Here is a 25,305-nt window from a genome sequence, read left to right as displayed (position 1 = left end):
TCTCTCAAAATTAGAAGGTTAAAGATGATCTGATTGAAGTCTTCAAAATATTAACTGGAAAAGACAGAATAGCCCAATTGTTAGGGATTCTGGAATTGTCTGTGAATTAGGGTCAGACCATTCAAGAGAGGTGTTAAGAGACACGTCTACACACAAATGGTGGAGGATGTTTGGAACTCTCACAAGTAGCAGTAGATGCTGGATTAATCTTAAATCTGAGATAGATAATGTTTTGCTAAACTAAGGTATGCACGTATATGAACCAAAAGCATGTGTATGGAGTTAGGCCACAGAACAACCATGATCTCATTGAATGATGGAACTTGCTCGAGGGGCTGAATGGTTTAATCTTGTTGCTATGTGTTAGTCTTTGTAATTTCAGTTTTTTAATTAGAAATTCTTGTGTTTTATCTTCATAATCTAAATGTTTACAATGATTTTTCACAAATAATGCTAATCTTCCTTTGTGAATTAATCAATGGAGTTAAAATTTGTCTGAATCATGATTAAGACATAACAAATTTACGAGAGAACATTGCACCTGAATCGATGTTTCGATGGCACAGTTTAAAATAGTCAGTTGGATAATCTTTGTGCCGCAACCTCTTCAAACATTCATTGTGTTTTGATCTTGGAAAAAACTACACTTTACATGAGTAATTAGATTTCTAAAATATGTAGTCTATGGCTGAAATTCAGTAGCAGATTGAATTTATTCAATGTGCTGAAGATTAAAAATTTAAAAAAAAGGTTAACATGTTTAAATCAGGATTTCCATAACCTATATACATAACTGATTGGTAAAGCTTTGAAGAACAGCCCTAAGAACTTAAGTTTAATCAAAAATGACACTTAACCAAAAGATATATATTGTGAATTAGTGAGATTAGACTTCTAAAATGAGCTACTGTGTTTACATGAAAGTTAGCTGAGGTTTGACTGTATCCTGTTAATGGAGAAAGTGAGGTCTGCAGATGCTGGAGATCAAAGTTGAAACTTTATTGCTGGAACAGCACAGCAGGTCAGGCAGCATCCAGGGAACAGGAGATTCGACGTTTCGGGCACAGGCCCTTCTTCAGGAATGAGCAGAGAGTGTTCAGCAGGAGAAGATAAAAGGTAGGGAGGAGGGACTTGGAGGAGGGGCGTTGGAAATGTGGTAGGTGGAAAGAGGTCAAGGTGAGGGTGATAGGTCGGAGTAGGATGGAGGCGGAGAGGTCAAGAAGAAGACTGCAGGTCAGGAAGGCGGTGCCGGGCTGGAGGGATTCGGCTGAGACAAGGTGGGGGGAGGGGGGATGAAGAAACTGGTGAAGTCCAAGTTCATCCCCTGTGGTTGGAGGGTTCCCAGTCGGAAGATAAGACGCTCCTCCTCCGATCGTCGCGTTGTTGTGGTTTGGCGGTCCACCGCCAAACCACAACAACGCGACGGTCGGAGGAGGAGCGTCTTATCTTCCGACTGGGAACCCTCCAACCACAGGGGATGAACTTGGACTTCACCAGTTTCTTCATCCCCCCTCCCCCCACCTTGTCTCAGCCGAATCCCTCCAGCCCGGCACCGCCTTCCTGACCTGCAGTCTTCTTCTTGACCTCTCCGCCTCCATCCTACTCCGACCTATCACCCTCACCTTGACCTCTTTCCACCTATCACATTTCCAACGCCCCTCCTCCAAGTCCCTCCTCCCTACCTTTTATCTTCTCCTGCTGAACACTCTCTGCTCATTCCTGAAGAAGGGCCTGTGCCCGAAACGTCGAATCTCCTGTTCCCTGGATGCTGCCTGACCTGCTGTGCTGTTCCAGCAATAAAGTTTAAATTGTATCCTGTTAATCTAAATCTAATCACTGCATTTTATTTTATGCTTGAGCTATGATTATTTTCTTTAAATGTGTATCCATGAGAAATATTTTAAATTAGTGCCATTTATTTTTTGTGGACATGAAAGCAAGGCCAATATTTGTTGTTCATTTCTAATTGCCCTTGAACTGAATAGCTTGCTAAGGCCATTTCAGGGTAAGTTAAGAGTCAACCACATTATTGTGGGTCTGGAACCACTGGCCACATAAACCAGATCAGTGAAGGTTTCCTTCCTTAAATGACATTAATGAATCCAATCAGTTTTTACAATAATTGATGACAGTTTCAAGGACACCACACCGAAATTGACTTTATATTTTGGATTCATTAATTGATTTTAAATTATCCAATCTGCTTTGTTGGTCGTGGAAAGATAACTAGTCTGATGCTGGTAAACCAGATGGTGTGGCCCTACAGATTGAGGGTGGGTATAACATATATGGCACACAATAGTTTAATTGTGGAATGATGACCATTGGATCACAGCATTTAGAAATTAGAATGAAATGGCAATGTAGTGGTAATAACATTGAATTAGTAATCCGAGGCCCACGCGAATGCTCTAGATGTTCAACTAGTGGCTGGCAGGAACAGTCATCATGTGAGCAAGCTGTGAGGGAAAACTGAGCAGGCTTGTAGGCAGCTTTGAGGAGTTGGCTCATCCTTTATTGCAATTTGATGGTGAGATTGTTTCTGGCTCTCCAGTTGGTGAATAGGCTCACTTCTACATCATAAATTCAGTTTCTCTCTCCACAGATACTGCTGGGTTTGTTGAGTATTTCCAGTATTTATCATTAGGCTATTGTTTCTCCAGCTGTATAGAGTTGAATGATAACAGTTCTATTATTCAGGTTACATTACAGATCCAAGCTGTCTAAACTTCATCAACTGGAGGACTAGGGTTCTGTGTGATGCGGATCTCAGATTAAAGAGTGCATCGCACAGTTGAATTCGTTCCAAACTATCACCAAAAAATGAGACATACTATTCAGATTTGTTTTCACAAACATTTGCAAATCTTTCACTTGGACAATCTATTCAAACTCCATTGAAACAGTAAAGTCAACCTCATTAGCCAATTCAAACACAGCTACCATTCGAAAACAACCAAACAATCAAAATGACACTCATTGTACTTGAATACCTAATTAATAACTATTTCCAGTCAACACAGCCTAGCTGGAAGTTGCAGAAACAATTACCAGTCCTTTAGTGACAGACTAATCAATAAATACAATCTAATACCCGTGCACTGCAGTTTACACTAAACATAACTTAATTAGCTGGGCCATGACTTTGCTTATTTCTTGAAGATATGTGATTGTGTTTATTTTTATTATTTTGAGAAACTCATAATTAAGCTGAAAATTGATTAATGACTAAAACTGGTGCATGGACCACAGTACCCGTATGATTCAAAGTATATGGACTGAAGACTCAAACATTTGTGGATCAGATCAAACAGCCCTTCAGCTGTTTGCAACTTGCAGGGTACTGACAGGACTCAACCAGCTCACGCTTGCAAAACTAAAGACACAGTGTCCAATATGAGATTATGATTCCAGGATTGAACAACAGGATGCTGATATTGGGGGATTCAGCAATGATAATGCAAGTGAAAGTTAAGATGTGAAGGTTGGATTCTCTCTTATTTCGGATGGTCATTGCCTGGCATTTGAGTGGGGCAAATATTGCGAGCCACTTTGTAGCACAAACCTGGGTTTTGTCTGGATGTGTCTGAGGAATCATGAATAGTGCTGAATTTGTGAAATTACCAGTGAACATCCCCAATTCTGACCTTATGACAGAGGGGAAGGACAACGATAGAGCTACTGAAGATGGTTGGGTCTAGGGCACTGTTCTGAGGAACTTATTACATTGATGTCTGTGGAGTGAGATGATTTACCTCTAACAATCCCATCCTTCTTTCTTCATGACAGCTATAACTCCAACCAATGGAGTGTTTTCCCACAATACTGAGCAGGTTATTACTTTGCAAGTGCTGCTTGATTGCATTATTGATGACACCTTCCATCACTTTACTGATGATCGAGAGTAGACTGATGGGGTGGTAATTGATCGGGTTGCCTGATAGATGCCAATATTGTACCTGCACTGGAAAAGCTGGGTTTGTTCTGGAGTAGAAGTCTTCAGTACAATTGTCTGAGTGTGGTCACAATTGTAGCCTTTGCATTATGCAGTGCCTTCATTCATTTCTTGATATGAAATGAAGAGAATTCAGTTGGCTGAAGACAGACATCCATGGTGCTGGGACCTCAGGAGAAGGCCAAGGTGAATCATCCACTTGGCATATCTAGCTGAAGATGGATACAAACATTCTAGCTAGTCTTCTGCTCTAATGTGCTGGGTTCCCCCATCATTTGTGGAGCGTATTCCTCCTCTTCATTGTTCATAACTAGTTGTGGCAGGACTGCAAAGTTCATGTCTGGCCCGACGGTTATGGGATTGCTTAGCCCTATTTATTGCATGTTGATGCACAAGTTTGCACATGTCTTGTAACTTTATCAGGACGTCTCATTTTTAGGGTGCCTGGTGTTGCACTCTTATTGGACCAAGTTGGATCTCCTGCCTTGATATGCCTGGGCATGAAGTTATAGATTGTGGGTTAATCCAGTTCTACTGATGGCCCACAGTGCCTCAAAAAGGCCCAGTTATGAGTTGCTGGACTTGTTTGAAGTCTGCATCATTCACTATATTGGAAATGCTACTCAACACAATTAAGAATATTTTCACTGTGAAGAGTTGATTTTGTTTTCACAGTGATCATGTGATGGACATGCCTGCTGATACTATCATGGACAGACACTAGTAGTTTGGTGAGATTTTCCTCCTGTTGTTTCCTTCACCATATACCGTGGACACTGTCTAGCAGCCATATCATTTAGGACCTGGCCACCTTGGTTAGTAGTTGTACTACTGAGATACTCTTGGTGATGAACACTGAAGTTCCCCACCTAGAGTACATTGTGTCACCTTGACACCCTCAGTTTTTCCACCAAGAGGTGTTCAACACGATGGAGTATAGAAGAGGATACAAGAGGGTATTATGTGATAACTAGCAGGGGATTTCCTTGTTTATGCTTGACCTGATGCCATGATACATATTGGGTCTACCCTCCACTTTTCCTCCCTCACTCCCTCCACCTCCCCAAACCCCTCCCTAACCATATATTATTGTGTTGCTATCTCTGGGGAATATTTTTTAAAATTCATTTGTGGAACTTGGGCCAGCATCGATAGCCCATCCCTTAAGAACGTGGTGGTGAGATGCTTTCTTGAATCGCTGCAGTCCACTTGCTGTGGGTTGACTCACAATGCCGGTAGGGAGGGAATTCCAGGATTTTCCAGGATATCTTGGGGGTGGGCTGGGGCAGACCCATGAATGTGGATGGCGATAGTGGTGTGTGGTACATTGTAATGGATTGTTCCATGAGCACGACTGTCAAGTCTTTGAGAGGGCTATCCTAATTTCAGAAGAAACTTCCAGCTCTTAGTCAGGAGGACTTTGCAGCGTCAAGAGGGATTTGTGTGCTGTTGCCATTTCTGGTTCAATGCTGGATGGATTGTCCAGATGCATTCCATTCTTTAAGCTTTTCCATACTTTTGATACGGCTAAATGGCAGGTTTGTTCATTCCTGAGGGCAGTAAAAAATCAACCACATTGCTGTGGCTGGTGTTACATGTACACCAGACAAGGTAAAGATATTAGTGAACCAGATGAATTTTTATCACTGACAATCATTTTCATTTTGAATATTTTGATATTGAATTTACCTCCATTACACTTTCAGCTTCAGCATTTCAGATTATTAAAATGCGTTGTGTAAAACAAAAGATCCTCATCCCCCTTCTGCCTCATTTGCCAAATATTGTGAATCTGTATCCTTTGGTCACTGACCCAGCTACCAATTACAATAATTTCCCCTTATTAATCCGTCAAAATCCCAATTGCTCTGCAAACTCCTCCAATCTAAATTGAACTCTGGATTTTTTAGTCCCTTGACATAACTAAAGTCTCTCATTCCTGACATTCTGGTGAATCTTATTTCCATTCTCTCGAAGGTCTCTGCCGTCAGACAGACTGAGATCAGCTAATTAAGCCCAGACTGTGGATTGATTATTGGCTTTTCTCCTCAGTATTGCTTGCTTATAGATAATGCTCTACGCTAATGGATTGAACTGTTTGCTATTTCAGCAGCATCAAGCTGTTATATTATCATTCTAGGCTAGTTTTGTTTTTTTCATTTTTGTCTGTCTACTATTTGCGCAGTAGAATCAGTTTCATTTGTGTCAGGTAGGTTTTTCCTTCTTGTTGAACCTTTGCCACCAGCCACAGACCTACTATTTCCTTTAGCATTTGCCAGCTCACTCAATTGATGTTGCTGCTGAGCCACTCTTGATGGATGTTATGTCCTCACCAAGAGTACATTCTGTGCCCTTACCCCCCTCAGAATTCTTCATTTGCATTAAACATGAGGGAGTATTGATTCATCAGCCGATGAAGAGGTGATAGATAGTAATCAGCAAAATGTTTCCTTGTCCATGTTTAACTTGATGATATGAGTCTTCATAGCATCCGATATCCATGTTGAGGATTCCCAGGGCAACTTCCTGCCTGACTGTAAATTGCCGCATGGTCAGCTACATTGGATCTGCCCTGCTGATGGATAGGACACACTCAGCGATGGTAAGGGGCTTTGTCTGCAAGGTATGATTGTGTGAGTATGACTGTGTCAGTCTGTTGATTGTCTCAACTGTGGAATAGCTCTTCTAAATTTGCCACGAGTTTACAGATGTTGGTAAGGAGGACTTTACAAGTTGACACAATGTTGTTGCCATTTCCAATGTCAAACTCAATGCTGGGTAGTCTGTCAGTTTCATTTCTTTGTTTGTGCCTTTGTATTTTTTTAATTTCCCCCGTACTACCGCCTAACAGCGATAGTGCTTATATTTTCCCCAGCACCCAGGTCGTGTGTATGTGCAGGTGTGAGACACAGTGAAAGACAGCAGGTGTTTGTGTCTTTGTATTGGTTGGCACAACTGAGTGGCTTGTTAGGACCATTTCAGAGGTCATTAAGAGTCAACCACATTGCTGTGGGGCTGGAGTCACATATAGGTCAAATTTGGTAAGGATGATAGAATTCATTCCCTCAAAAGAATTAATAAGCCTTTTGGATCTTTGTGGCAATTTACAATAACCATTAACCTGGGCCTGTGGTTACTAAAACAGTGACATTACCACTAAATCACCACCTCCCCACTGAGCTTGGTTGTGTTTCAAAGTGTCAGCTCATCAGATGGTCTTATTGATCCAACATCTATTGAAACTTTTATGAAGTTATAATAACCAGATCATAGGCAGAATTTTATGGTTACTCCACCAGTTTTTTCAAGTCATGCTGGTCCAAACACTGCCTGGCGACCTGTCCGCTGTGATTCCCACTCAGGCTCGATTTGTCCGCAATTTTACCTGGGTGGGTGAGGCCTCATTCAGATATTCCAACCTCACCTCAATTGAAGCCCTTAAGGTCCTTCAAGGACCTCTTCCCACCTTGCACAAAATCAGAGGTTTGTCCCACTGTCAAGGCAGGAGAGAGTTCAGCAGCAGGAAATGGGTTGAAGGTCACCCAGCCTATACTTGGTCAGAAAGAATGGAGGTGCTTCCCTCAAGGGCCCCTTTCCACAGTGGGCCCCCTCCAAAGAACCACGCCTCCCATGCCCCTTCCCCCTCACTGCCTCTGTGATTCTTCATCCACCCTTCTGCCCTTCTCACCAAGATTCTTATCTTGGTTCCCCATAACCTAGGACTCACCTCCCTGTCTCATCATGAGACAATGCACTCTTTCCTGCTCCTGTACTCCAGCACGTGGAATCTGGGGATGATTTGTAATCCCAATCCTGGCCACTTGTGCCACTGGCGCTGCTGGGATGACAGAGCAGCTGGCTACTCAGTTTGGCTGACTGCTCTCTGAGGACTAGGCTTTTGCTCGAAACATCGACTCCCCTGTTCCTTGGATGTTGCCTGACTGGCTGTGTTTTTCCAGCACCATGCTCTCAACTCTGACTGTTCTCTAAGGCAGGACCTCTGCCAGAGTGAGGGCTGGAAATCTAGTTCACAGCCAACTAATGCTTGTTGGAAACATCACCAACCAGAACAATCATGCCAGGTATCTTTAACATGATTTCTTGTTTACATAAATGCCTAATAGGCTCTTCAAGGATCACAACTTCTATTTTCTTGGGGTTTTGACCCCGTATCACTGATAGTGAGTTCGAGTTCAGGATTTCTTCAACTATTAGCGGTTTCATGGTTTTTACAATAATTTTTAAGAATTCTCATTGTTGCAGCATGGCTGCTGAAAATTGTAACATGGCGCACACTGGATCAGTGCTATGAATGATACATGGAGTATAGAGTTGGCGTGGGGTAATATGGAGAATGAGGTAGTATGGGGGAATGTGAGAAGCCTGGGATGGCATGGCGATTCTGTGGTATGGCATAAAGTGAGAGGTCACATTTAGGGGGCTTTTAAATTATATTGCAAAAGGCGCTGTGAACCCAGTCCCTGTGTGAAAAGTTGAAAATCCGTGAAGGTTAGGTGTGTCTTTTTGCCAATTATCAAAGTGTACAGATTGGGGTTTCTCAGCCGCAGATGTTCCAAAATATGTTGTTTTAAACCAAACTTGAGAATTAATGTGTTTTGTTAAGTATCTGAGCTAGATTGAGAAATGTAAAGGTTAAGACAGCAAGAAGACAGTTTATGAAGCTTCAAAATTGAAGCCCTTCCAATTTTTAAAAATATATTTAGCTTGATCATCAATTTGTGAACTGTTGCTTTCTTTTCAACATATAAATGATCTTGTCCTCGAATTCAAAGTCACCATCCATCAAACGAACTTTAGAAGTTATAGATTGTATTCTTAGCAATGTTCAATTAAATTTACCTTTACTTCATGAACAGAATCTGTCAGTCAGCAAACCTATGATTTTGTGCCTGTAAGCATTTAATTTGTCCTTTTACAAGTCCTATATGGTATGTGACTATGCTGGGGAGACTATAATAATGACATAAAAATCTGGTTAACCTTTGGAAGATTCTTCATTGTTGCAGAGTAAAATGTGTATTCATTTTGCAAAGAGCTCAATTTAATGACCTGATTGTACCTCTGTGTTGGCTTATCTGCTGTTGAAACCCTCACCCATCTCTTTGTTATCTACAGAGTTGTACATTGTGTAATAGTACTGGCCAGTACTCCATCTTCTACCTTCTATTCATTTGACCTTTGCTGCCTTTATCTGGATTCAACAATCACCCTAGCAATCACTGACCCTACAGTGGCTCCAAATTCAACAATAAGTCAATTTTGAAATATTCATGTTTGGACTAAATCATTCCAGCCCTGAAGAGATATGTTTCAATGCAGAAGCAGAAGAAAACTCAGAGAATCATGTATCAGAGTGACTCCATAACTCTGAGTGATACTTCTGGAGGCAGACTTTGAACAGCACTGGAAGGTAGCTAAGTAAGATAAATTAAATTCTTATTGCGTGCCAATTGAAGATGTCACCTTAATGTTGCTGGCAGCAGATACCTCCTCCTGAGGCTGAAACTTGGAAGGTTACTGAAGGCAGCCTCCTGGTGACAGCCCAGAAGGACATTAATGCTTTCTTTAAAAACCTTCTATACCCTTGTCCTGGTATGTGGTTAGGAGGGGTGCCCAGGTGTGGCATTGTGCCATCCAAGGTGGAATGGTTTCCTTTCCATAATCCAGACCATGCAGGTATGGCAACTCTTTCAGTAGTCTTAGATCTTTTCATCAGGCATTCCCACCTCTCACAGTGGCGTTGCTGGACACCCACACATTGTTTTCTGATTGGCTCTCCAGTCTGTAGAGCAAGGCTGTCATACCTATTTAGACGTTGCCCCCAGGAAGATCATGGAGGCAGGTAGGGCTGACATGTCAGGGGTTAGGACCCACATATGGTCCTGGTGTCATGGTCCTGGAGCTTGCTGGGAAGTTGATCCTCTTATGACCGAGCTTCTCCTTAACTCTGTAAATCTCTTCAATATTACAACATGAAATATCTGTATTCCTTCAATTCTGGTTACTTGGATATTCCAAATTTTAATTGCTCCACCATTGGCAGCCATACTACTTGCTGCTGAGACCCTAATCTCTGGAATGTCTTTCTTAAAAGCCCACTGGCTCTTGATCTCCCTTTAGGACGTTGGTAAAAGGTATTCTGATCTAATATTTGCTTCTGCTATTAAAGTGTCAAATTTGTTTGAAAACCTGCCAATGAAGCACCTGGATGTATTTTATTATATTACAGGTACTATATAAATACACATTGTATTTTATAAACTATCAATTTAGACCAAATTAGCAATTGCCAATAAAAGAATTGCTACCCATTTACCTAGCCAGCTAACTCGAACATTCTTTTCTGTCATAAGTTTCAATTAATAAAACTGTGAAACAAAAACTGTGCCTCATGTTATGATTGAGGTTATTTCTGAAGTATATTTGTATTCTTATCCACATTATGATCCATCTGGAAGTAGTCATAATTTTCCAAAGCTGCATAGGTCTATGAATTGTATCTTGATAATAAAGGATATTCCAAAGGATATTCAATTCAATAACTTGGAAAATTACAAGCATCTCTCACCACATGAATAGGGAAAGTTTAGAGGGACATGGGCCAAAGTCAGGCAAGTAGGACTAGATTAGTTTGGGAAACTTGGTCAACTGAAGGATTTGTTCCAGTGCTGTATGATTCATGTCTTTCCTTCATTAGTCAGAACATTGAGTATAGGTGTTGGGATGTCATGTTGTGGCTGGACAGGACATTGGTGAGACCACTTTTAGAATACTGCATTTAATTCGGAGATTCCGGTGTTGGACTGGGGTGTACAAAGTTAAAAATCACACAACACCAGGTTATAGTCCAACAGGTTTAATTGGAAGCACACTAGCTTTCGGAGCGACGCACCTGATGAAGGAGCATCGCTCCGAAAGCTAGTGTGCTTCCAATTAAACCTGTTGGACTATAACCTGGTGTTGTGTGATTTTTAGCATTTAATTCAGGTTGCCTTTCAATAGGAAGGATGCCGTTAAGCTTGGGATGGTGCAAAAAATATTTACCAGGGTTTTGCCAGGCTTGGGTTTGAGTTATAGAAGAGCCTGAACAGGCTGAGGCTTTTTTTTTCCCTGGAGTGTTAGAGGCTGGGGGGGTGACTGTATAGAGATTCATAAAATCATGAGGGACATAGATAGGGTGAATAGTCAAGGTCTTTTTCCTTGGGTGGGAGAGACCAAAAATAGAGGGCATAGGTTCAAGGTGAGAGGGGGAAGATTTAAAAAGGTCTTGAGGGTTAACTTTTTCACACACAGCTGTGTTTGTGTGGGATGAACTGCCAGAGGAGGTGGTGGAGGCAGGTATAATTACATTTCAAAGGCATCTAGATGGGTATATGAATAGGACGGATTTAGAGGGATATAGGTGAATTGCTGGCAAATGGGACCAGGTCAGATTGGGATGTCTGGTTGGCATAGACAAGTTGGACCAAAAGATCTGTTGCCATGCTGTAGACTCAATGACTTTATGACTCTTAAGTTATGGTGAGAGAGATGACACACATATTGACCTGTCAGGTTTATATCAAATGTGGAGAAATTACTGGAATCAAGGCCAGGTTGACTCAGTACTTGGGTAATTATGGTCCGATTAAAGAGAATCAGCATGGATTTGTGAATGTCAGGTCATGCCTGATCAATTTGGTTGCATTGTTGTGGACCTCAGTGGCATGGTGAATAGAAGAGTGCTTGTGAATGATGTCTATGTGGTCCAAAAGGAATTAGTAATTATCTACATATCCAAAGGAATATCCTGCTTTTCAAATGGACGTATTTACCAGAGGTGGTAGTGCATTAGTAAGCATTTGGGAAGGAGTGACCTAGAGAGTCCTCAACATTCGGATCCCGTGAAGTCTCATGACATCAGGTCAAAGATGGGTAAGAAAACCTCCTGCTAATTACCACCTGCATCCTTCCTTAGCTGATGAATCAGTAACCCCTCCATGTTGAATACCATGTCAAAAAGGCACTGAGTGTAGCAAGGAGACAGGATGTGCTATGGTTGGGGAACTTCAATGTCTCTATGGTAATAATTCTTGACTAAACTGGTTAGGTCCGAAAGGACATAGGTGGTAAAAGAAACAATTAGAGGAAATAACCTACCATACCTTGCCCTTCCCAATTTACTGGTTGTAGATGTACTTGTCCATGACAATATTAATAGGAGTGACCACTCACAATCCTTGAGACTAAGTTCCAACTTTACATTGAGGATACCTTCCAGCATTACTGTCATGCAATAAAGGGTAGATTTAGTCTGACCTAGAGATCAAAACTAGGCATCCATTCAACAGCAGCAGTAGAATTGTATTCACTCACAATCTGTAACCTCATGACACAGCATATCCTTTACTTTATCAATTATCTTCAAGCTAGAGGATCATTCAGAGATATGCAGAAAAGAATGCCAGCCAGATGAAGCACTACGTAGGACCACATGCATTCTAAGCGGGTTAAAAAAACGCGCTATAGACAGAGCAAAGTGATCTCACAATCAACAGATTAGATCAAAGCTCTGCAATCTTTCCACATTGAGTTGTGAGTGGTGGTGAGCAATTAAACAACTAACTGGAAGAGCAGGATCTACAAACATCACTTAATGGTGGTAGCACCCAACACACCAGGTTGAAACATTTGCAGTCAACATTTTGCTAGAAGTGCTAAATGGGTGACCTATCTTCGGCTGATCTGTTGTTTTCAACATTACAGTCTTTAGCCATCTGGTTCATTTCGTGTGATCATTAAGAAGTGACTGACAGCAATGGGTAGAGGAAAAGCGATGAGCTTTCACAATATTCCAGTAGTAACATTGAAGACTTGTGCTTTAAAAGTAGCCACACCCCTCATCAACTTGTTTCAGTAGAGCTATTATGTTAGTACTAGTATGTCCAAAAGACTAATGTGATGTGTCTATTATATGGGTAAAGAGAGCTACTATGCTTCCTGCTGTTGTGTACTAGTTTGTCTTTTTGTTTTCAGCCTAAACCCCCGACTAGTAGCTGGTCAAAATGCAGAGTCTCTGTTGGGACAGGGCTCCTACGCTCAGGCTGGTGTTGAAGTGGGTTGGTGTTGAGGTGGGGTGGGATCGCTGTGCTTGGGTTGAAGTGAAATGGGGCTGTTATGATTGTGTTGGTACTGGACCCCACAGTGTTTGTTTTGGGATGGGGGCCCACTGTGCTTGGCAAAAGTGAGCACTGCAGATGCTGGAAATTAGAGTCGTGAGTGTGGTACTGGAAAAGCACAGCAGGTCAGGCAGCATCCAAGGAGCAGGAGATTCGACGTTTTGGGCAAAGGGCCTTCATCAGGACGAAGGGCTTTTGCCTGAAATGTTGACTCTCCTACTCCTTAGATGCTGCCTGACCTGCTGTGCTCTTCCAGCATCACACTCCCCACTGTGTTAGGGTTAGGACTGGGCACACTCTGTTTATGTAAGGACTGGGGCCCACTGTGTTTGGCTTGGGATGGGAGCATACTGTGCTACGGTTGGGACTGGGTCCATTGTGCTGGGGCTGGGACTGGGGTCAACTGTGCTAGGGTTGGGAGTGGGGCCCACAGTGTTTGGGTTAGGATCAGGGCCTACTGTGCTAGGTTTGGGACTGGGGCCCATAGTGTTTGGTTTGGGACTGGGCCCACTGTGTTTGGGTTGGGACTGGGGCCTACTGTGTTTGGTTTGGGACCGGGGCCCACTGTGTTTGAGTTGGGACTGGGACCCACTATGTTTGAGTTGGGATTGGGACCCACAGTGTACAATTTGGGACTGGGGCCCACAGTATACTGTTTGGGACTGGGGCCCACTGTGTTTGGTTGGGGACTGAGGCCTACTGTGTTTGGTTGGGGACTGAGGCCTACTGTGTTTGGTTGGGGACTGAGGCCTACTGTGTTTGGTTGGGGACTGAGGCCTACTGTGTTTGGTTGGGGACTGAGGCCTACTGTGTTTGGTTGGGAACTGAGGCCTACTGTGTTTGGTTGGGAACTGAGGCCTACTGTGTTTGGTTGGGAACTGAGGCCTACTGTGTTTGGTTGGGAACTGAGGCCTACTGTGTTTGGTTGGGGACTGAGGCCTACTGTGTTTGGTTGGGGACTGAGGCCTACTGTGTTTGGTTGGGGACTGAGGCCTACTGTGTTTGGTTGGGGACTGAGGCCTACTGTGTTTGGTTGGGGACTGAGGCCTACTGTGTTTGGTTGGGGACTGAGGCCTACTGTGTTTGGTTGGGGACTGAGGCCTACTGTGTTTGGTTGGGGACTGAGGCCTACTGTGTTTGGTTGGGGACTGAGGCCTACTGTGTTTGGTTGGGGACTGAGGCCTACTGTGTTTGGTTGGGGACTGGGGCCCACAGTATAAGGTTTGGGACTGGGGCCGACTATGTTTGGGTTGGGATTGGGGCCCACTGTGTTTGGATTGGGACTGGGTCCACGTGTTTGGGTTAGGATTGGGGCCAATTGTGTTTGAGTTGGGATTGGGGCCAATTGTGTTTGAGTTGGGATTAGGGCCCACTGTATTTGGGCTGGGGATAGATTTGGAGAGTGCTGGGACTGTGGGCCAGGAGTAATACCAGGGTCTATGTATTCTGCCTCTGCTGCTGGCTTCTGACTCATAAGGATGTATTGACTTGCAGGGGTTCCTCAGGGTAGTGTCCTTGGCCCCAAGTATCTTTCAGCTGCTTCATCAATGATCTTGCCTCCACCATAGTTAGAAATGTTGATCTCGCTGATTGCACAATGTTCAGCACCATTTGCAACTCCGCAGATACAGAAGCAGTCCTTTGGTCATAGGTAGCAAGATTCAGTCAGTGTCCAGGCTTGGGCTGGTAAGTAGTAATTATTGTTTGCACCACATAAGTGCCATAGACAACCTCTATCTCCAATTAAAGAGAATCTAATAATCTCTCCTTGATGTTCAATTGCATTACCATCATTAAATTCCCCACAATAAACTGGACTGCACCAGCCATATAAATACTGTGGCTATAAGAATGGATCAGAGGTTGGGGTTTTTGCAATGAGTAACTCATCTGACTCCCCACAGACTGTCCATGATCTACAAGGCATAAGTTAGGTGTGTGCTGGAGTACTGTCCACTTGTCTGAATGAATGCAACTTCAAGAACACTCAACCTTGACACCATGCAGACCAAAGCAGTTAAAGCACTACTTAAAATATTTGTTCCCTTCACCACTGATGCACAGCGGCAAGTAATATGTACCAGTGTGCACTGCAACAAACTACTAAGGGTCATTCAACAGCAAGGTTGAGACTTTTACTACTTAGAAGGCCAAAGGCAGCAGATGCATGGAAACATCCAACATCTGTCAGTTCTTTTTCAAATCACACACTATCCTGCTTGGAGGTATCACTGTTTCTTCATTGTGGTTGGATCAAAATCCTGGAACTTTGTTCCTAACAGTACCGTGTGTCTTTCTACACCACATGCATTGCTGCAATTCGAAATAGTGGCTCACTACCACTTTCATGGGGACAATTAGTGATGGTCACTAGTTGCTGGCTTAGCCAGTGATGTGCATATCCTGTAAAATAATACATTTTTGAAAAATGTATTCCATGACACATTTTGGATAATCATCTTTGGATGTTTAATTTGACATGGAATTGATTATGTTTTTGGTGTTACAGTTATTTTCTAAGGTATCTGATATTGCTTCTGTTTTCACATCTTTCCTGATCTGAAGTGTAAATATAGTAATTATCACAGTGAAAATGAGCTAAATAGCATGATATATTTTTTTCTCCAAGACTTTTACTGTTGGAAATTTACTTAACATAGTAATTAAATTGATTTGAGTTTATTGCATATACAGTTACTCAACGGACCATTGCTAATTACTGAGACTATTTCCTTTCAATTATTATACCAGGAGATCATTAAATATTTTTTGAATTTTTAGTTGAGCAAAACATGAGAGGTTTCAAATGAATTAGAACTTGTCAAATTGCAATTACATGATTTATTGCAGAATGCTCATTTCCTGCAGTTTTCTTGAAACTGAACCAACCAACTAACAGCATTTAAAATTGTATTCCTGTCAATTACTCTTTCAGAAAATATGCGAGCATTGATATTTATTCTTATTCTCAACTTAATGGAGAGCAATGAAAGAGCCCATTTTGCTTGACCTACCAAGGTTGGCTCTACAAAAGAGCTAGCCTGTTACTCTCACTTCCCCATCCTTGCCCAAGGGCTCTATAGGTATTTTCCCCAAGTATTTATTCATCGAACGTTATTGTTGAATTAGCTTTTATCTTCCTTTCAGGTACTGCAATCCAGATCTTTTGAGTTTGCTACATTAACATTCTGACTTCATCTTGTCACTGGACCTTTTACCAATTAACTTAAATCTGTGCCTTCTGATTATTGGGTCTTCTGCCACTGAAAACAGCTCTTCCGAATTTAGGCTTTCAAACACTTCATGACTTAGAACATCTATATTAAATTTCCTTCAGCCTTCACTGTTCTAAAGAGAATCAGACTACTTCATTAGTCCGTAGTGACTGTAATGAGGTTAGCTGGGAGGACTTCATAGAATATGAGTTCCCTCATTTGGGCTGTTAATCTGATCAAATCAGGGAGCCCTGGCTGACAGGTACAAACAGGAGTGTCAGACATCTTGTTCACTCAGATCTGATTCTGAGGGCACTGGATCAGTATCAAGGACTCTCCATGCGTAAATAAAGGGTGACTTGGTGTTGGGATACTGGCTTATGTGGAGTTATTTTAGTGCCGGTGAGAGAAAAGCATGCTCCTGATGAAATTTGCTCACAAATGTTGTCTTTTCATTGAGGTAAGCATTTCTGGCATTATGTAGTTATTTGGAAAACTTGCCTTTCCAAATACATGTACATCCTGTCCCTCAGGATTCCCTCCAACAACTTGTCCACCACCAATGTCAGGCTCAGTGGTCTATTGTTCCCTGGTTTGTCCTTACCACCCTTTTTAAACAGTGACACCACGTTAGCCAACCTCCAGTCTTCCGGCACCTCACCTGTGACTATCGATGATACAAATATCTTAGCAAGAGGCCCAGCAATCATTTCTCTAGCTTCCCACAGAGTTCTAGGGTACACCTGATCAGGTTCTGGGGATTTATCCACTTTTCTGTGTTTCAAGACATGTAGCACTCTGTCATCTTTACATTTTGCAAGATGTCACCTTCTATTTCCCTACAGTCTATATCTTTCATATCCTTTTCCGCAGTAAATACTGATGCAAAATACTTCACAGTAAATACTGATGCAAAATATTACCCTAGAAACTTTCCAAAATCATCTCACAGAAATGTTATTTTGCACTTTTATTCAGACTTTATTGAGGTGAACACTGGGAATATTGTAAAACCTCTAACCTTTTGCTGAAAAGTTGCTGTAGCAATAAATTTTATAATATATGATTTGAATGCAAACTTACTTTTACAATTTCTTCTTCATATGCTAATTACAACTTGCAGAAATTTGTGACATATTCAATCAACATCACATTCCTATCTAATTACACTCTGTTGACAAACCACAATGATAAAAACAAGCCATAGATTGGGTGGAATGGAACTGACATGAGTAATTATTACAAGGAAATTTTGAGTGATAAAATTAGGTAAAGGGTTTGGTTATAAACATTTGAGGATAGCAAAACAAAGGCCAGTGGGAAATTTTGGTAAAGACCACTTTTAAAAACCTTAAAAATTCTCAGGGGCTGAAAACTTTGATTTGGGCAATCTTTCTAATTAAGAGTTGGTAGAAGCAACAACATGAGAGTCATAGACTACTTAACAAACTTCAGTGATGGAGTGATCACAGATTACTACGAGAGATTATAATCATCCATTAACTTGAACATGATAAATGAGAGTTCAAGTGGATTTGAGAAAGTTAAATCATGCCTGACAAATGTAATGGATTTTTAAAATATACAGTGGAGTTGCAACTGCAAACAAATAAGACAAGTGTTGTAGATACTTATTTTTGCAGAGGAGCTGATAAGATTCTTGGTGCAAGATTATTTGAGAATTAAAGAGTCAGTGAAATCCGCATTTGGATAACACAGTAGAACAATGTCCAAGTGTTGATGCAGAAAATTATTTTACATTGGAAACTTAAATATTAGAGAAGATGATTATTAATATAATAGCTCATGAAATAGCTTTGTAGTGTTTCTAACTCATGCAACATTTTTTCCAATGAATATTTCAACTCCTGTGGTCAGTCGCCTTTGAATCCCAAAGGGAACTTATTGAGCTTCTAATTTACTGTGGAGATATTCATTGCTGTGTAGTTCAACCTGTGGGCATAAACTTGTTCCCTTGTGCTCATTTACAAGTTTAGTATTGGAGTGAATTGCACTGCTAATCCACTTCTTGACTAATATTTAAATGTACAATGTACATCAACCCTCTCTGCCTCTTGGTTTGCAGCCATACTCTTTCTATTTCGTTACTTAGATACTTGTTTAATTTTAAATTTAAATATATATTAAATTGGAATTTTAAATCCTGTATCAACACTAAACCTGACTCCAGAGCAAAATAGAGTAAGATTTCTGATAGGTTCTTGTCTTCTGTACTTTTGATTTGATATGTTGTGTCTACTATGTTGTTGAATGCAATTTACTTTGTAAGGTCATGTAATTTAATTAGAATATTGAGAGAATAGGAATTCTGGCATTCTCATGTTATAAAAATTTGTATTTTTAAATCGTTGTCAGATGTCTGTAGTCATGTCCCACTCCTGAGAAAAATTGAAATGTTTCTTATTTGTTGTGTCAATGACACACTGCTTCACTCTTTTGTTTTTTTTTACTTGTGCAGTTAACATTTCTATTTTGCCTCACACTATCCCTTTTGTCATTTAATCTCTCATCATTTTAATCCGATCACAGATATTCTCTTTTAATCTTTCCTTTCCTCTCCTCACACTGGCATTGTGTTAATATATTATTAAACCTGAATTCGCAACTATATTTTTACATTTAAGTATTCGGGGTGCCACATCACACATTACTGCATGATTGTCTGTACACCAAGCCAACAATCTATCATTCTGCAGCACATGGAGATTGAAAGAAATGTGCTTGATGAGAGGTTTCAGTATATATGTCAAAAAATGTGATTATTTCAGAATTCAAGGAAGCACAGACATAAAATAGTATTAGGAGGTATTTATGAGTAAAATCCACACAATATAAAATGAAATAAATGCTGAATTAGATTGAAAAGTAATTAACCTAAATTAGTGTGAGAGAGAGACATGGATGGAGTGAATTGTGCAAGAATAGAACAACCTATAATATTGTAGAGGCAACTGAGTTTAAACAAAAATACTGACTGACATTCAGTAGTTTTCTAAAAGGCAAAGTGTCAGCTTCATCTTTTATGTGCGTGAGGTAAAACATTAGATCCTCTCAATAGCTGGGACTTGAGTGAGGACAAACCTAAACATCAAGGCAAAACCTTTGAGAAATTCAGCACAAACATCCTGCCAAAGACACATCAATATGTATTTCAGAATTTGAAGCAGGAATCAGGTGAGCTTGTTTAATTTCATAACAACATTGAAAAATATAGCCAGTATGTGTAAATTCAAGGGTACAATTCAAAGATGACAGATCAATTAATTTGGGACTCTGCACATCTTGATATCCAAAATGATGTGATTACAAAGGGCAAGCTGAAAAGTTTGCAGACTGGAGACATTGCCAGAACATATTAACTATGAATAGACAGATGAACACACTGACTATCCAAACGGCTAGCCTTCAGTTCATGCAAGGGGAAGCCAACAGGGTTGATGCAGTGAAACAGCAACAAAAAAAGGATCATTAGATAGTGAGAAAGATGTACAAAAGCTGTGGATGACCATGTGTTCACCAATAGAAACATATAAAACATATTCACTAATTGATCAAACTTCACAGCTCATGATGTGCAGAACAAAGATTGAAGATGGGAAAGTGGCTACCTCTGCCAGAGAGAAAGGGGAAATGAGAAAGAAAAGAAACAAAAAAGATAATGATGAACTTGAGGACCCAGTAGACTTAGGACTTTGTAGTGAATACAACAGTTCTCAAGGAAAGGAAATTCACACAAGGAAGATCAGGAAAAGGGTAAAAAATAATCCACACCATGAATCTGAGCATGCCACATGGACTATATTGAAACTATTCCTGAAAGTTTAAAAACCAATGCTCTGAAACTGAACAATATCATGCAGACAGCATATGGTCGACTTGAATTTCAACTGCTGGGAATAACCCAAGTCATAGGGAAACACAAAGAAACTTTAAATACATGATCCATGTCAATGAAACAAATAGATCTGGGGTTGAAAATTGTGAAGAGGAAGAGAGATGAGGGAGAGACCACATAGAGTCATGGAGTCGTAGAGATGTACAATACGGAAACAGACACTTCATTCCAACTCGGCTATGCCGACCAGATGTCCCAATCTAATCTAGTCCCATTTGCCAGAACTTGGCCCATATCCCTCTAAACTCTTCCTATTCATATACCCATCCAGATGCCTTTTAAATGTTACAATATTACCAGCCTCCACCACTTCCTCTGGCAGCTCATTCCATACACGCACCACCCTCTGCATGAACAAGTTGCCCCTTTGGTCGCTTTTATATCTTTCCTTTCTCACCCTAAACTTCTGGAGGCTATGGAGGGAGTGCACTGAAGGCTTCCCAATCTGATTCTTGGGACACCAGGACCGACATATGAAAAGAGACTGGATTGGTTAGGACTATATTCACAGAACTTTAAAAGAATGAGACAGTAACTCAGAGAAACCTATACAGTTCCACCTGGACTAAAAAGAATAAACACAAGATGTTCCTGAGGATTGGAGAGAATAGAACTAAGGGTCATAGCCTAAGGCTATGGGGTAGGTTATTTATGACTGAGATGAGAATTGTTTTTCACCCAGAGTGTTGTGAGCATGTGGAATTCTGTGCAACAGACGATGGTTGAGATCAAAATGTTGAATGCTTTCAAGAATGAGATGAGATATAGTTTTTAGAGCTGAAGGGGGAGAAATCAGGAACTGAGTACTAAGTTGGATGATCAGCCATTATCACGTTGAATGGTGGTGCAGACTCTAAGCGACTAATGGTCTAGCTGCTCTTATTTTCTATGTGTCTATGTGTCATTGAGGATCAGAGGCAGAATTCCATAAGAGAAGAATCCTCCATTAGAGGCAAGGAAAATGTGGTAAAAATGTCCCGAAGTGTTTTGGTAAGACAGTGGATGAATCACTGAAAATTCAGTAATTCATCCAAAAGTAAAGTAACAATACAATTAAAAGGAAACCTTGAAAGTGAGCTCCAAGAGATGGAAGAAAAAAAAATGATTGGCAGAGTTACAGAACTTACAGATTGAGTAAGTTCCATTGTTGAGAGAGATAATATGCAAAGTGGAATGAATTGGTTGCAGTCACTATAAGCTACATTCACAAATGTTGAGGCAGTGCAAACCAGCCCACTGGAAGTTTAAACTTTGTCATAATTATAACATAAAAGTGCACATCCAGATTTTCTCAAGCTCCCAACAGCTTTAACTTATCCGGGAGTGCAATGAACTGAAGATATGGAAGATCAGTCCCAATAATTTCAAATTGACTTTTTTTATGATCTGGTGTTGAGAATTTATGAGCAGCTGCTAATCTGCAAGTTTCTCTCACCAAGGGCAATTATTCAACTTCGCAAAGCCTTTAATCAAGAGGAATTAAATTTGTCAGCTTTGGTCAATGATGGCACTCTTCGCTGCCTTAAAATGTCATGAATTCAAGGTATAATATCGATTCAAGCACATAATATAGACTGATATGCATCACTGAGGATGTTGTAATGGCAGAGGTACAATCTTTCAGATGAAATGTTAAAGCGACATTGTGTTTACTTGCTCACATAATCATAAGAAACCAGATGATACTATTCAAAGAAAAGCAAGTGAAGCATTCTTACCAAAATTTATATCTAAACCAAAGCAACTAAAACAAATTGACCTTACCTTTCCTTATTGCTGCTTGGTTGTTGAAACCTGATAAGTATTTTGTTTAAACCTGATCTTCCCCACTAACTTTGGACATCCCCACAATCATACTTCACCTCTTACCTGTAAATATTAACCTCCTCTGTGGAGCCTAGTTTGCTCTGATCTCATGAGACCTGATACAACCTACCCTCTCTCCATTGGTTAGCAATGCTCTGGCCTCCTTGTCAATAAGCTCTGGTTCATCATGTTGGGGAATGTCTTACTAGGACAGGATAATTATTGCTACCAAGATATTAAGCATTGACCTTCATGAATCTTGTGTTTGTCACACATCGTGCATATTAAGAGAATGGACCTCTTGCAGTTCTGGTACATCTCCTCCTTGAGATGTGGCGCTTGTGGAGCCAAGTGTGAAAAGTTGATTGCTTTCTGCATTATTGAAGTTCTATTCTTTGGAAAAGCCACATGCCCAGACTTCCTGCTTTTTTTTGCTTAGAGAGATGCCACTGAGGAGTCCCCGCATTGAAGTACAGAGAACTGAGAGATGTTGTTGATATGGTTATAACCTTGAATGATTGTGAGGTTTAGAAATTGAGCACCATGGCAACCCTGATTAGGGTAACAGCAATATCACTTTGCCCTCTTCTGTTCCTGCAGGTCCATCTGGAGCCACAGTTCAGACAGCACTTCCTTGGTGAATTGTAGCTATCGCAGATACTGCTTATGTTGGAGATGGATGTAGCGGAAAGGCATTATGAATATACTAGATGAGTGTAACTTGCTGCTGAGAGTTATCTTCATCCTTTGTCCTCTCTGCATAGCTTCCCTTCTTACTGCTTTCGCTCCATCTCCCGGTTGTACATGGTCCAAGTGGAACTGTAACTGCTGCCCCAAAGACTTTTCCTAAAATGTCTTCAAACTCCTTTGAACCACATTACTTTCAAAAGCCCAGTACCACTGTCTTCTTATACCAACAACTTCTTCCACAAAAGTAACAAACACAATCCTTGAATGTTCCATGCTGGAGCCTGCAAGCAGCTCTAATGAGAGCACCACCTATCCATGTGTGAGTAATCAAGATGAGGTCTGTGGCATCCAAAATAACAGGTTGGGTTTCTAATCAGTGTTAGATGCTATATGATGCCAAGATTTGCTGACAATGCATGCTTCATTTGCTCACAATGTACGCTTGCACTGACAACTTCACAAATATAGCAACCTGAGCAACTTGTACTGGAAATGGCCAAGAATGGATTGACCACCATAATTAACACCTCCTACCTCCCTTAGCGATTCTATGAAGCAAAATTAGCAGCCAGAAAATCCTCAGCTGCATTATACAGCTCTTTGCATTAGATGACAGAGTTTCTCTTTATGAGACTTTATACCCTTCAACTTACTATGACAAACGCTGTAAAAAATTTGTTAATTATACTGAGAAAGGTTTTTATAAATTACACTTTGAATAAGCTATGTACAGTATAGCAATGAAAGCAAGGCATGGTGCTCGACATTGGAGCCATGGTTGTGCATTCAAGATCATCAATTGAGAGATAACATGTTGTCAAACTATTGTTACACTTTAGTGAATATTCATGTTGTGCATGATAGAGGGCAATTTCAGAAGGTACTTTTCCATTTGTAATTGATAACTTTGTGAGGAGAAAAGACTAGCTGATGATTTCATGTTTAAATATAGACAAGACTTGTAAAAAATTTAAATTTTAAAAAGTGTCCTGTTTCAAATATGCATTGATCACTGGTAGTCTCCAGTCAGCACCAGAATCCCTAGCATTACAAATATTAAATTTCATAATTCATATATTAAAGGAGTATAACTCTAAATTTTGCGAGTTTAGTTTTGAAACTCAAGATAAATGGGAGAAAGCCTCGCTTGAGAAACTGGCTCAACCCAAACATAACTACAATTTTACATATGGCCCATGATTACTTAGTCAAAAAGTGTGGCATGGGACAGCTCAGCCGGTCAGGCAGCTTCCGAGGCTCTTGCTCCTTGGATGCTGTCTGACGTGCTGAGCTTTTCCAGTGCCACATTCCAGCACCTGCAGTCCTCACTTTCTCCCATGACTACTTAAACAAGTTAGAGATGTGAAAACAATTAACAAGTCATCTCTTAACTCCATAATTGAGTCTGATAACATATCAGATACTCCCATTAGAGATACCAATTATTCATATGGTTTCATAGAACCAAGGAAATATTTGGAAATTTGGGATACTTAGTTTACATCTCTATTTGAGACTTGCCGAATGTGGTACAGCGTACTTTGCTGTGGGAATGGATTGTTGGGAAGTGCTGTATTTTGTTTGGTTGTGAGTTCTATTTCTGCTGAAGGAGAATGAAAGTGGATACCTGATAGATTGTTTCACAGTTTGGTTTGGTCCCAGGAGAAATTAATGAACTATCAAGATCCTGTACAGTATAGGGAACTCTTAAATAGAAATAAAAATAGAACGAGGAGTTCTGGTAAAATTTCCAGCTTTAACTTATAAATGTTTTAAAATATAGTGATGATTGATGATACTTAACTTTTGTACAGTCAATGTTTTTGCTTATAGTGTGAAACCTTATGATATCTTTCTGTATCTGGGTGTTTGAACTTCGTTTAAAATTTATGATATTACCAGGATTCTAACACTGGCAGTGTTGGTGGACATTGGCATTGGGAATAAATTGGATCTCTGACTATTTGTATGATTTATAACTTGCGTTTTGATAAGCACACTACTTCAAAATCTTCTACTACCAATCTTGCCCTTAACAAATGGGCAGGTCTACAGGCTCAGCACACAATAATAAAAGCTGTACAGAAGAACACTAATCCTTTTTTACAGAGTAATTATTTCTGGGTTGAACGATCTCATGTGGGAAGAAATAATATATGTTTTTATATAACTCTATATTTTCTGAGATAGTGATAATGTAAAGTGTTGGTTTAATTGATAAATTGTAACTACTGATTCAGGGCAACAGTATAAAGTGGCTTAAGTTGTTTCATACTGAAGTATCAGAGAATGCGTAGATTTTCTTTATCGTTATCTGAACATATTTCTACTCAATTACACAAGAGCAACCACTATATACAGAATCTCACATTAAAAATTGCTATTGATGCTAGTAAAATCTAATATTTCACTATTGATGGATAGTTAATTTATCTTTAACCACATGGAAGTCAGTTGGGAAAATCAATGCAGATTTCTATGGAATGGAATCTCCATTCTGCACAGAAATGTAACCTGGTTGAATTCCATTAGAATTAACTTTAA

The 25,305-nt window shown here is 40.5% G+C and overlaps 1 long non-coding RNA gene across 2 annotated transcripts in view; it reads left to right on the top strand.

Annotated features, from left to right (window-relative positions):
* The window catches only part of LOC148149416 (uncharacterized), a 47,760-nt gene that overhangs the window by 13,966 nt on the left and 8,489 nt on the right, over positions 1-25,305 (top strand). Inside the window, exon 1 of one of the 2 annotated variants that reach the window (XR_015757922.1) lies at positions 9,065-9,386. The exons of the other annotated variant lie outside the window; for it this stretch is intronic. This is a non-coding gene — a long non-coding RNA (uncharacterized LOC148149416). Of the gene's footprint in view, positions 1-9,064; positions 9,387-25,305 lie in introns of those variants that run through there. 2 annotated transcript variants of the gene reach the window in all.

This window comes from Chiloscyllium plagiosum, unplaced genomic scaffold (genome assembly GCF_037043375.1).
Source record: "Chiloscyllium plagiosum isolate Xiang-an unplaced genomic scaffold, Cpla_swu_hap1 HiC_scaffold_8, whole genome shotgun sequence".
Lineage (NCBI taxonomy): Eukaryota > Metazoa > Chordata > Chondrichthyes > Orectolobiformes > Hemiscylliidae > Chiloscyllium > Chiloscyllium plagiosum.
The sequence above is the reverse complement of the archived record's forward strand: the minus strand, read 5'-3'. Positions and strand labels throughout refer to the sequence as shown.